Source organism: Mirounga angustirostris, unplaced genomic scaffold, assembly GCF_029215605.1.
Source record: "Mirounga angustirostris isolate CCGP_5_RB_7025 unplaced genomic scaffold, mMirAng1.0.hap1 SCAF_6, whole genome shotgun sequence".
Taxonomy (NCBI): domain Eukaryota; kingdom Metazoa; phylum Chordata; class Mammalia; order Carnivora; family Phocidae; genus Mirounga; species Mirounga angustirostris.
In genome coordinates, this window is record NW_026991714.1 from 122,069,564 (window position 1) to 122,082,269 (window position 12,706).

Here is a 12,706-nt window from a genome sequence, read left to right on the forward strand (position 1 = left end):
GGGAATGTAAATTGGTACAGCCACTGTGGAAAATGGTATAGAGGTTCCTCAAAAAATTAAAAATAGAAATACTATATGATCCAACAAGTCCACAACTATTTACTCAAAGAAAATGAAAACACTAATTCAAAAAGATATATGCAAAAAAAAGATATATGAACCCCCATGTTTATTGCATCATTATTTACAATAGCCAAGATATGGAAGCAACCTAAGTGTCCATCAACAGATGAATGGATGAAGAAGATATGGTGTACACACACACACACACACACACACACACACACACACACACACAAGAATATTATGTAGCCATAAAAAAGGATGAGATCTGGGGCGCTGGGTGGCTCAGTTGGTTAAGCGTCTGCCTTTGGCTCAGGTCATGATCCTGGAGTCCTGGGATCGAGTCCCACATCGGGTTCCCTGCTCAGCTGGGAGTCTGCTTCTCCTTCTGATCCCCCCCCCTCTTATGTGCTCTCTCTCTCTCATTCTCTCTCTCTCAAATAAATAAATAAATAAAATCTTAAAAAAAAAAGGATGAGATCTGACCATTTGTGACATGGGTGAACCTAGAGGGTATTATGTTAAGTGAAATAAGTCAGTCAGAGAAAGATAAATACCATATGATTTCATTCATATGTGGAATATAACAAAACAAATAAACAAAACAAGAAATAGTTATAATTCTAAGGAGGTATCTATTAGCAGTAAAGGGTCTTAATCTCTTCATCTTACTCTAAAAAATGTTTAATTTGAAAAAAAGAAGAATGTGTATGTGTGTGTGTGTAAGAGAGAAAGGCAAATGTATCAAATTGCTAATAAAAGGTCAAATTTTCAAAATATTAATTTATAAAGAAATCATCTTGCTAAACTCTGTATCCCCAGCACTTCCTAGCATAACCTTTAGAACATAGTAGATGCTTATTAAATGCTTAAATTAAATGACAAAGTCCAATCAGGACTCTTTTAATTGCAAGTGGTAAGATAACCTATTCAAAATGCTTAAGTGATGAAGGAAGTCAGTACGTTTAACTGTAAAGTCAGAGGGTATATTTGCTTCAGGCATAGCTAGATCCAGGGGTCCAGTCAATGTCATTAAGGTCTGGACTTTTGCACATGCTCTCTCTTTTGCACTCGCTCTCACTCTCGCTCTCCCCCTTGGCCTTATTTTCCTATGTTGGAAATACAGTTTCCTCTGTTTCCTTTACTTACTTTCTTAAGCTGACTCTCCATATGGTAGCTCCACACAGCTCTCTAATTCAGCAGAAATAAAGATATTTCTGTCCAACTGTTCCATACACTTCCACTACTAAATCTCACTGAGCTGACTTGAGTAGTAAGAGAGGATGAAAAATGCTGATGGGCAGATATGAGACTTGTGTTCTCAAGTGTGACCTACATGCCTTGTGGAATGAGCAGCCTCAAAGCTTTTAAAACACAAAGTCATGCAGAGTCTTGGAACATCATCACTAGGATGAGAAGTGCAGCCACATTCTCCCTTCTCCCCTGGTCCCTTTTGATTAGCTTCTCTATGAGCCTCGTGGCACAAAATGATCAGATAGATAGTACAAAGTCCAAGCTATTTACTCTCAGAGTTTAATCAATCTATGCTTCAAAATAAAATGCTGTAATTCTAAAGTTAAAGGAAAGAAAGTTCCATTAAATCCAAGGGGAGCTTGGTGAGCAGCAGATGGTACAGAGGAACAGAGCTGTGCAGGGCAGGGGTCACTAATCAGCAGCCCCCGGCTACATAAGCTGGCAGATGTGTTTTGTTTGACCTCCTTGGTGTTTTAAAAATTTATTTATTTATGAGAGAGAGAGGGGAAGAGAATCTCAAGCAGACTCCCCGCTGAGTGCAGAGCCCAATGTGGGGCTTGATCTCATAATCCTGACATCATGACCTGAGCCAAAACCAAGAGTTGGACGCTCAACCGACTGAGCCACCCAGGTGCCCCAAGACCTCCCCTGTGTTTTAAAAATTGAGAAATCTTATACAGCATCCAGATTTCTGGCTTCTCTTGAACACTCAGAAGATCTGGTGGCCACGAGCCATGTGGTCACATGGGTACAGCTGGTGGAACTAAGTGTGGTTCCTGTGTGGAACCACACAGGCCTCATGTCCCCTACTCCCCATTTCGTTACCCCTGGGCCAAGTCTCTCCTTGACATGACCCACAGACTCTACAGGCATTTGAGTTTGTGGCGGCATAGGTGGACTGCGAATTGTCCTCAGTTATCTCCAAAAACCCACTTAGCACTTTCACCTTCCTCTTTGCACTTTCTGCATTATATTCCGTTCTCAGCAAAATTTCACAGTATTTTAAAAATAAGTAAAAGGCACTCAGAAGTTTGGCAAAACTAAGCTAATGCTTGAAAACTGTAAAATAAAGAGGCGTAAACAAATGTTTTACCACGATTTGGTTCAAAGGGTTCCCATAGTCCTGCATTCATTTAAAGACTTGAGAAACAAAGTCATTGATGATTTCTACTCCCTTCCTGCACCCCCACCCGTGCAATGTCCCAGAGCTACCATCTCTTTAAGGACATTGGTATGAATATTTTTGCCATCTTCCTTCTCTAGTATTTTCAGAAACTTAACACATGCTCAGTGTGGCAGGTGCTATTCTAATTTTAATATGGGTGGGAGTCCACCCAGCCAACTATTTGAGAAGGGCTTTGGGAATTGTATCAAAGCATCAAGCTGGTTAGAGCATATTGTGCTGCCCGAACAACATCCCATTTGGGCACAGGTCCATTGAGTGGGGGCCTCCTTCCAGGCAGCTAAACCCCTGTGAGTTATGAGTATTAAAAAAAGAAGAAAAAGCCAGCACCTGTTTCAGCTCTGGCAAGAACCCTAAAATAGAGCAACCATTTCTCACGAAAGCTGAACTTCAGTATTTGCAGCTGCTTACTTCCTTATCAAAAATCAATTTCTGTCTATTATATAACGTACAGAAATAGGATGAGCCCCCCCCCCCCACACCTTCCTAATCCACTGCTTCTCTTCTTGACCAAAGGAACCTTTTTGAATACTTCTGTGTAGATTTGGAGTCAATGGGGAAGGCTTCCCCCCGCCCGCCATGAAAAGCCATTGACCCACTAAAAAGAAGAAATACACTTATTAAAAAAAAAAAAATTTTTTTTTTTGCTTTCTGTTTACTGTTCTTCGTTTTTTTGTTTTCCTTTCTCAAGCAACCTGCAAGAGGATGAATGAAAAAATAAAAACAGGAATATAAAACTTTACTCAGTAAATACAACAATCCATAAAACTGTATCATTATATGTGTATCCTAATATCCATGGAGGGAGACAGAGCAAATGGGATGGCAGGGAAAGGACAAGAGAGAGAAGTAAAGAGGAACAGAGTGGTAATGAGAGAGACAAATGTCCTCAAAGATAGGAAGGGAAAAGCCTATAGCTGACTGCTCATCAGACCACTTTCCAGGCTCCCAACCTTAGTCCCTAAACTCATCTTACACCCTCACTGTGCAAATACTACACCTCCTCAGCCTGTCTCCATGAGCCTCCAACACTTCTATCTCGTCTATTCAGTTTGGTCCCTTATGCCTTGGATCCAACCCCTGGGTCATGCTGATGAAACTAGCCACAGAATCTTCTTTCCCCAAACATGTCTGAATCCCCTCAAGAATAATGAGCACACTCACGGTAGAAATATCCATCTGATAGGTTATTCATCTTAATTACCCAGAGCTTTTCTGAGAGCGGGCATAGTTTTATCGACTACATTTTGGATAGCTTATTTTTAGGAGTGGAGAAAAAAATACATGCCTAACTCTTTATAAAATCAGCATTGCCTGATTTTCTGTTCAGCGCCATCACCATCTGAGATACTGAGAATGACTAATTCAAAAGGGCATTTCTCACCTCCTAAAACATAATTCTCTAGTATTCACACCACTAGTGATTCTGTCAAAATATCTTATATGCAGCCCTGTTATTTATTTTATTTAAGTAAATGCAGGTTGTCAATAGTGAAATTAGCTAAGCAAGGTAAAAATCTTAAGAGGAAAAAAATACATATTCCTTAAACCTCATCTACAGAAATAGGATGCTTTCAAATACGCACATTAAAAAAATAGTTTAATGTAAAATGTATAGGAAGAAGAAAAAATACAAAAAGAATTGTTCTGAAAAACCATAAGGAAATTATAAGTCATCAGTAAAGTAAATACATCTCATCACTTCCTTCCTCCCACCACCCCTTCTGGCCCCGTTGATTCTGCAGCCTTTCTTGGTAAAAAGCACACAGAGAGCGGAAGTTAAGGATAGATAAATGGATTCTAAAGCCTGTGAACTCAGTAATTTTATCTTCCCTCAGCCTATCCTTTGACTTAGTCAAGGACTCAGAAGTCAGCTTCCACTGCTCATCCCTATCCCTGGCCTCACAGTTATATCAGATAATCATTTTAAGGCTTGGCATTCTCATTGTCAAGTACAATTGCTGGTTAATCTGATCGCTGTCTCCTCTCCTAAAGAAAGTCCTTCTAAAACCAGACGAAGTTGTGTCAGATCTAGCCTCAGAGCTCCAACCTCCTCCCTAGCCCCTGGTTCCAATGGCAAAGACTGAGTGATGTTCTCAGCAGGCCTGGGTATGGGAGACCCCTGACCCGGTTCCACCTATGTTCTGAATTTATGTTAAGCCCAGAAGTGAAGCCAGAAGTTTGTTTGAACACTACTATGAAATCAGTTAATTTTGTTTTTCTTTCTTTCTTTTTTTTTTTTTTAAGGATTTTATTGATTTATTTGACAGAGAGAGAGAGAGAGCACAAGCAGGGAGAACAGCAGAGGGAGAGGGAGAAGCAGACTCCCCGCTGAGCAGGGAGCCCGACTCTGGGGCTCCATCCCAGGACCCTGGGATCATGACTTGAGCCGAAGGCAGACACTTAACCAACTGAACCACCCAGGCGCCCCGAAATCAGTTAATTTTCTGACCTACTGTAAGGGTAGCAGAGTGATTTGTCTAAAAACCATGCCATGCCTCTGCTCAAAAGCCTCCAGTGGTTGCTCACCTCACTCAGAGAGAAGCCATAGTTCTTCAGCCAACAAGTTCTGCCAACATGTCCCTACCCCCTCCTGTTAACTGTCTACCCTCCTCTTCTACTACCTCCCCCATGCTCACACACCAGCCACATGATCTTGCTGTTCCTTTAAAATCCCAATCTTTTACTCACCACAGGGCATTTGCTTTTGCTGTCCCTTCTGCCTGAAATATCCTTCCTCCAGTTATCGACAGGCTCACTCTCTCAATTCCTGGAAGGCTCTGCTCAAACATCCCATTATCCACAAGGCCTTCCTAGACCACCCTTCCTAAAAAAGCAGCAACCCCCTCCTGCCCCAGTATCCTCCATCATTTATTGAGAAATAGTTCACACCACCATGCACTTCATCCATTTAAAGTGTACAATTCCATAACTTCTAGTGTATTCATATAGTTGTGCATCCAACTCCCTACCAATTCTAAAACATTTTAATTGCCCCAAAAGAAATTCTGCACCTTTTAGCCATGAATCCCAATCACTCCCTAGCCCTAGGCAATCACTTTTCTACTTTCTGTCTCCATATATTTGTCTACTCTGGACTTTTCATACAGATGGAATTGCACAATATGTAGTCCTTTGTGACTGGTTTCTTAGTGTCATGTTTTCAAGGTTCATCCATGGTGTATGATGAATCAGCACCTCATTCCTTTTTATTGCTGGATAATACTCCATTTTATTGCTCCAGTCTTCAGTTGATGGATATTTGGGTTGTTTCCACTTCTTGACTATTAAGAGTAGCACTGTTAAGGACATGTGTGTACAAGTTTTTGTGTAGATATATGTTATAATTTTTCTTGAGTATATACCTAATAGTGGATCCCCATTATTTTTATCCTGCTTTATTTTGAGCACTTTTTACCATCTGATATATGATATATTTACTCACTTTCTTTTCTTTTGCCTGCTCTTTTCCTGCTAGATTATAAGCTCCCTAAAGATGAGATTTTGGTCTGTTTTGTTCACCACTTAGACTAGGACAGGCATATAGTAGCAGGCAATAAATGTGCATTGCATGAATGAAAGAAAGCTGCTGTCATTAGAGAAAACTGACTGAGGAAAATCTATTACATCAGCAAGCTGATTGTGTACACATTATAAGTCAATTTGTCAAGAGGATTGGAATGACAGCTTGAGGGAAGTAAGAATACTTTCAGAGTTGTCACCAGCCTGCTCCTTAGTCAAATGACCGCTCTGGGGCCTCAGTTCCTCCTGTGTAAAATGTTGGGATTGGACCAGTGTCCCTGACTCCTTGCTGCTCCATATTCCATAATCCAGCATAAAAATTAATAGTTGACTTGATTTGCCCATGCACGTGTTTATCTTTCACTCATTAATTCATTCATTCAACGAATATTTGTTAAGTGCCTTTGTGAATCAGACAGTATGCAGGTGCCTTATTTGGCATATCAACATTCATAATTTATTTGGATGGTAATTACACCCTTGCTGGTTTAATTTTTTTTTCATTTAAAAAATATTTTTATTTATTTATTTGAGAGAGTGAAAGTGAAAGAGATCACAGAGGGAGAGGGAGAAGCAGACTTGCCGCTGAGCAGGGAACCCAATGTAGGGCTCGATCCCAGGACCCTGAGATCATGACCTGAGCCAAAGGCAGACGCTTAACCAACTGAGCCACCCAGGTACCCAATTTTTTTTTTCATTTTTTGTGTATCAACAAATATAGCTGAGTTGGGCTTTAAAAAATGAATGCTATCCCCAGCAATGTCCACAATAGCCAAACTGTGGAAAGAGCCAAGATGTCCATCGACAGATGAATGGATAAAGATGTGGTATATATATACAATGGAATATTATGCAGCCATCAAAAGGAATGAGATCTTGCCATTTGCAACGACGTGGATGGAACTGGAGGGTATTATGTTGAGTGAAATAAGTCAAACAGAGAAAGACATGTATCATATGATCTCACTGATATGAGGAATTCTTAATTGCAGGAAACAAACTGAGGGTTGCTGGAGTGGGGGGTGGGGTGGGAGGGATGAGGTGACTGGGTGATAGACACTGGGGAGGGTATGTGCTCTGGTAAGCGCTGTGAATTGTGCAAGACTGTTGAATCTCATTTCTGTACCTCTGAAACAAATAATGCAATATATGTTAAGAAAAAAAAAAGAAGAAGAAGGTAGCAGGAGGGGAAGAATGAGGCGGGGGAAATCGGAGGGGTAGACGAACCATGAGAGACGATGGACTCTGAAAAACAAACAGGGTTCTGGAGGGGGGAGTGTGGGAGGATGGGTTAGCCTGGTGGTGGGTATTGAGGAGGGCACATTCTGCATGGAGCACTGGATGTTATGCACAAACAATGAATCATGGAACACTTCATCTAAAACTAATGATGTAATGTATGGGGATTAACATAAGAATAAAAAAAATAAAAAAAAAATAAAAAATAAATAAATAAAAAATGAATGCTATCCCTTAACTATTTTAAGTTTCTAAGACATAGGCAGAAACTGGAAGGCTGAAAAAAATCAATATCCAACATAAGTTTATTATTATTTATTTTCCAGTTTCACCCAGACAAAAAGTGCACCCATTATCAGAAACAGAGAGGGGGTAAAAGGAAAAAAAAAACCCTGTCAGACTCATTGGCTGTGGCTTTTGCTCTGTGGAAAACCACAGAACATTCACCATCAGCAGTCCCTACCTCTTTTCGTGCTTTTCATGGTGGTCGTAGACTGAAGGGCTGCCTGAAATGAGACAAGTTTCTCTGTCATTTTTTTATCCAGGTATTTTATTCCTGACTTAGCATAATTCCTCAAATGTTGGGGGGCAGAGATAGTAAAAGAGTGGAAAGCCTTTTCTAGGAGCGCCTGGGTGGCTCAGTCGGTTAAATGTCCAACGCTTGATTTCAGGTAAGGTCATGATCTCAGGGTCAGGGATGGAGCCCCGCATCACATTGGCCTCCATGCTCGGCGGGGAGTCTGTTTGAGATTCTCTCTCTCTCTCCTCTCCCGCTGCCCCTTCCCTGCTTGCCTGCAAGTGTGACTCTTTCTCTCTAAAATAATAAATAAAATCTTAAAAAAAAAAGCCTTTTTTACTCCTATTGACATTGTATCAATGAATAAGCCACATAGTTTGTTTCCTTTGTACCTCGGTTTCCTCCTAAGTAAGATTGTGGGCTTAGACTTTAGACCCCAGTCTCTTTCAGGTTGAACACAACTATCTGTAGAAGGAGAACAATCTAAAGTAGACAAAAAGCCAAAGTAGTAAGATGTCCTATTGTCCAAAGGCCTTGTTTTTGCTGGAGAGATACACTTGTAAAATCACTGGCTATGTTCCTGGACCAAATACCCCAAAATGTACTTTGTCAGGAATGTTTTCTATGATTAAGTCCCAGGGACAGTTTTTCATTATCTGCCTACTGCATAATTTTAAGAAAGTGTCTCCGGAGAGTGAAGTGGACTTGGGAGGTAACACACAAATGCTTCATTCAACAAATATTTATTTGCCTGTGATGTCCCAGCCTGCAAGCAGAAAGTGGTTAATACTTTCTCATCAAACCTGCATTGGGTTTCCCTAAGACAGGTATCACTGGCACACTGTTTTATAAATGAGGAGAGCTGAGGCTCTGAGATGTAAAAAAAACTTACCTTTGCTAGGATTATACAAGTCATGGACAAAGTCTATGGGCCCCCAAAGACTGGACACTCTTTCACCCTGTAAATACCACTCCAATTGCATCTTTTGTATTTACTGATGGAGCTAGAGTGTTATCTCTGCATAGGAAGTGGATAATATGAATTGGAGACAGTAGGTGGTAATAATTACAATTCCTTTCCAAAAAAAGGATATTTTATTCTGTAACTGGAGAGTTTTATGGCAAATTGAAAAATCTGACCAAATTCCTTTATTTTAAATGACCAAATGTAAATCATAAGGCACCTCTCTAAAAGGAAAAAAGACTCTAGTGAACTTTGGAAACTCTGAAGTGCTATTTTCAAGAAAATTTAGGTGAATGAATTATTCACATGTTGTATGGGGGAGGGCTCCCTCCCCATCTATCAGAAGTGGTTAATAGACACCTCCCCTAATATGAACTCAGTAAGTAGACGACAAGGACACTACATGTTACCTCAATTCCTAAAATGTCAGTTTCCTTATTTGCACAGAGGGAGGGCTGTATGGGAAGATATGCCATCTAGTTCTGCTTTACAGTCCTTTCATGCGATCCTGGGATATAAATCACACTTTCGGGGTACCTGGGAGGCTCAGTTGGTTACGCGTCCGACTCTTTTTTTTTTTTTTTAAGATTTTATTTATTTATTTGACTGCGAGAGACAGAGCGAGAGAGGCAACACAAGCAGGGAGAGTGGGAGAGGGAGAAGCAGGCTTCCCACAGAGCAGGGAGCCCGACGTGAGGCTCGATCCCAGGACTCTGGGATCATGACCTGAGCCAAAGGCAGACGCTTAAAAACTGAGCCACCCAGGCGCTCCTTCGCATCCGACTCTTGATTTCAGCTCAGGTCATGATCTCAGGGCTGGAGGATCGAGTCTACTTGAGATTCTCTCTCCCTCTCGCTCTGCCCCTCCCCCTGTTCACCCTCTCTCTCAAAAAAAAATAAAATAAAATCTTTAAACTAAGTAAATATATAAATAAAACACACTTTCCAAATAATTCTGTAAAATTGTAAAAAAAAAAAAAGTTGGCTGTAAACTAGTTGTACCTACTGGTCACAAACAATAGAACCATCTCTTGCTATTGTAAAACAAATACTAAAAAAAGAAACTCTGGAAATTGAGGTAAAAGCAATAGAATGAAGCTTAGAAAGGGGAATGAACTAGGAAGGTCAGAGGCTGTAGGTGTAGAAACAAAAAAGCATCATTTTCCTGCTCAGTAGGCTTGACCGGGGCCACTGTCACGTTTCAGAGAGAGAGCATCTGAATGAGTTAGCTTGGGACTTCTGCCACGCCTTGGCCAAGGGAGGGACACTTCTCATGCACGGTGGATCTATGTTATTTCTGATTTGAGGCGACCATAGAATCTCCCAAGCAAAAGTTGGGTGCTGTCCCCAGAATAAGAGAGAGGAGGCTGGGTAGGAAAAACAACAAATGTCCATGAACCTGATGTCAGGAATTTGGCCTCTCTGTCCCCTTGGAGGGATCTGTGACATGGGTTTGGGACTAGGGACAAATATAAGCCATGAATAGACATCAGGATAAACCCTGGATCAAAGCTATGGTCCAGGCCAGGAAGGGGCAGGCCGGAGCTGGGGAAAGCGGATGACAAGAGAGGGCACTTGGAGCTCTGAGGGGTGAGCAGCTGTATTTTCTGATACACACTTCATCCAGCCGCCTGCACCGAGAATGCACCACATGGTCAGTGGAATGGAATGCAGGGCAGACACCAGCCCCTCCAAAGCACAGAAATCTGATATAATGCCTTCAGCCTAATGCACGTCCGGGCATTTTCTCTCATTTAATTCCAATTCTTTGTGATGTCCAAGAAAATAAAAATCGCCAGGCTGGGTCAAAGGGTCAAATCAGCCACGTGAGAGTGGTCAGGCCCAAACTGCACATTTAGGTGAGACCAGGGACCTTAACTGAGGCAGGTTAAAACTGCCCTCTCCCCTTTCGTAAGCTGAGGAGAGGGGTGCTGGTTTGCTTTGGAGGATGCTGGCACCCCAGTGGGGGACAAGACTGCTGTGATAGAGGTGTAGGGCACAGCAGGTTTTGGAGCCAAGGACTGGAGCCAAAGGAGCAATACCAGCTGCCAGATCCAAGAGGTCAGTTTGAGACTGTGGTCAAGAATGAGGCAAGAGATCAGGAACTGGGATTTAAAAGGGTCTGGAAACACAGTGGGAAGTGAGATGGTTTTAAAAAGTTCAGGATATAGACTATAACAGCCCAAGGGCCAAAGCCTTGTTTTCCCTGTGTGCTGGCCACACGGCAGGGGGCCTGGCAGCCAATCAGAATCATTTAGTAGCACACAGCTGGGCTGGAGGAAGATGAGCAAATACCTGAGGTGACCATGCACCTGATCCCAAGTAGGCAGGGATCGGGGGTCTACAGGCTGGAATTCAGAGTCCCAGAGGTCAAAAATGTGGCACTAGCCAGTAAGACAGACCTCTGCTTCCAGTGATACCCTCCAAGTGAGGACACCAGGTCCTTGGACTTGGTGGTGATGCCATCTTCTAAGTGGGCAAGTACATATGTTTTTACAAAAAACGTGTTGTTTCTGTAAGATCGTGGTTCTCAACCATGGCAACACACTGGAATCACCCAGAAATAGGTTGATGCCAAGTCTTCACCAGCGTCTAGTTTAGTTAGTTTGGGGCATAGCCTGGACTTTAGGGGTTTAGAACTGTTTTTAATTAGGCTTAAAAACAAATATTCAAAACTTGGAAAACTATGAAATGTTAACTAATACTTCTACAAACAAACTAGCTTCTGATCAATAACTCAAATGCCCTCTTTGTGAGTCCTAGGGAAGAAAGAACCATGCCTCATTCATCTCTTTTCCTCTCAGCACCTGAAACAGTTCTGAGCATACATTAAACATTTATTAAAAATATTTTCAATTGAAATATAATATTTCTCAAAGGGTATACAACAAAATGTTAAGTGGTTCTTTTGGTAGTGAGACTACAGGTGACTTTTTTCTTCATTTTTTGTCTTCATTTTTGTGTTTTTCAACAGTGAACACAAGCTACTTTTAAAGTTAAAAAATACATAGTCTTAAAACACTCATTGGGAAGGACTATTAAGTCTCCATTAGGAGAAAAGAAGGAATGTTTAACGTCATCATTGCTTAAATATTTCCCAATTAAGTAGTTAAACATTCATAACAAGACCGCAAAGATTCAGTTTGAGTTTGAGAAACTAACAACTGATGGGACCAAGCGACAGAAGTAATTATGTACATTTTGCAAATGTTTGCAGGCAGCAACAGGAAATAAGAAAATATGTAACTAAATGCTTTACCAAACAGGCCTGAGGTACTGATGACTGCTGGATGAGAACATTTGAACATTTGGTTTGCTTCTTCAATATCTAATTTACCTTCAAACATCAAGTACTCAGTTTCTAAGTTGATGTTTACAGAATACTAACAGAAGTGTCACATTAAGATTCTTCTACCTTGGGCGCCTGGGTGGCTCAGTTGGTTAAGCGACTGCCTTCGGCTCAGGTCATGATCCTGGAGTCCCGGGATCAAGTCCCACATCGGGCTCCCTGCTCAGCAGGGGGTCTGCTTCTCCCTCTGCCCTCTTCCCTCTCGTGCTCTCTGTCTCTCATTCTCTCTCTCTCAAATAAATAAATAAAATCTTTAAAAAAAAAAAAAAGATTCTTCCACCTCAAAGGATTCCTAAAAAAAAGCTGAGTTTTGTCTAGTTTTTTTTTTTTTAATACTGTAGTGGTTCTAATCAAGGATAACTAAACCTCGGGTCAGTGTATTCATTGCGTTTAATCTATTAATGGAACAGTTGTATCTTGTAAACTATTTCAAATATTATTAGATTTGTGTTTCCCTTTTTAAAAAATTATTTTTTTTGGAGATTTTATTTATTTATTTGAGAGTGAGTGAGCAAGAGAGAGAGAGAGCGAGAGAGAGAGAGAGAAAGAAGGAGCAGGGGGAAGGGCAGAGGCTGAGGGAGAAGCAGATTCCCTGCTGCGCAGGGAGCCCAGAGA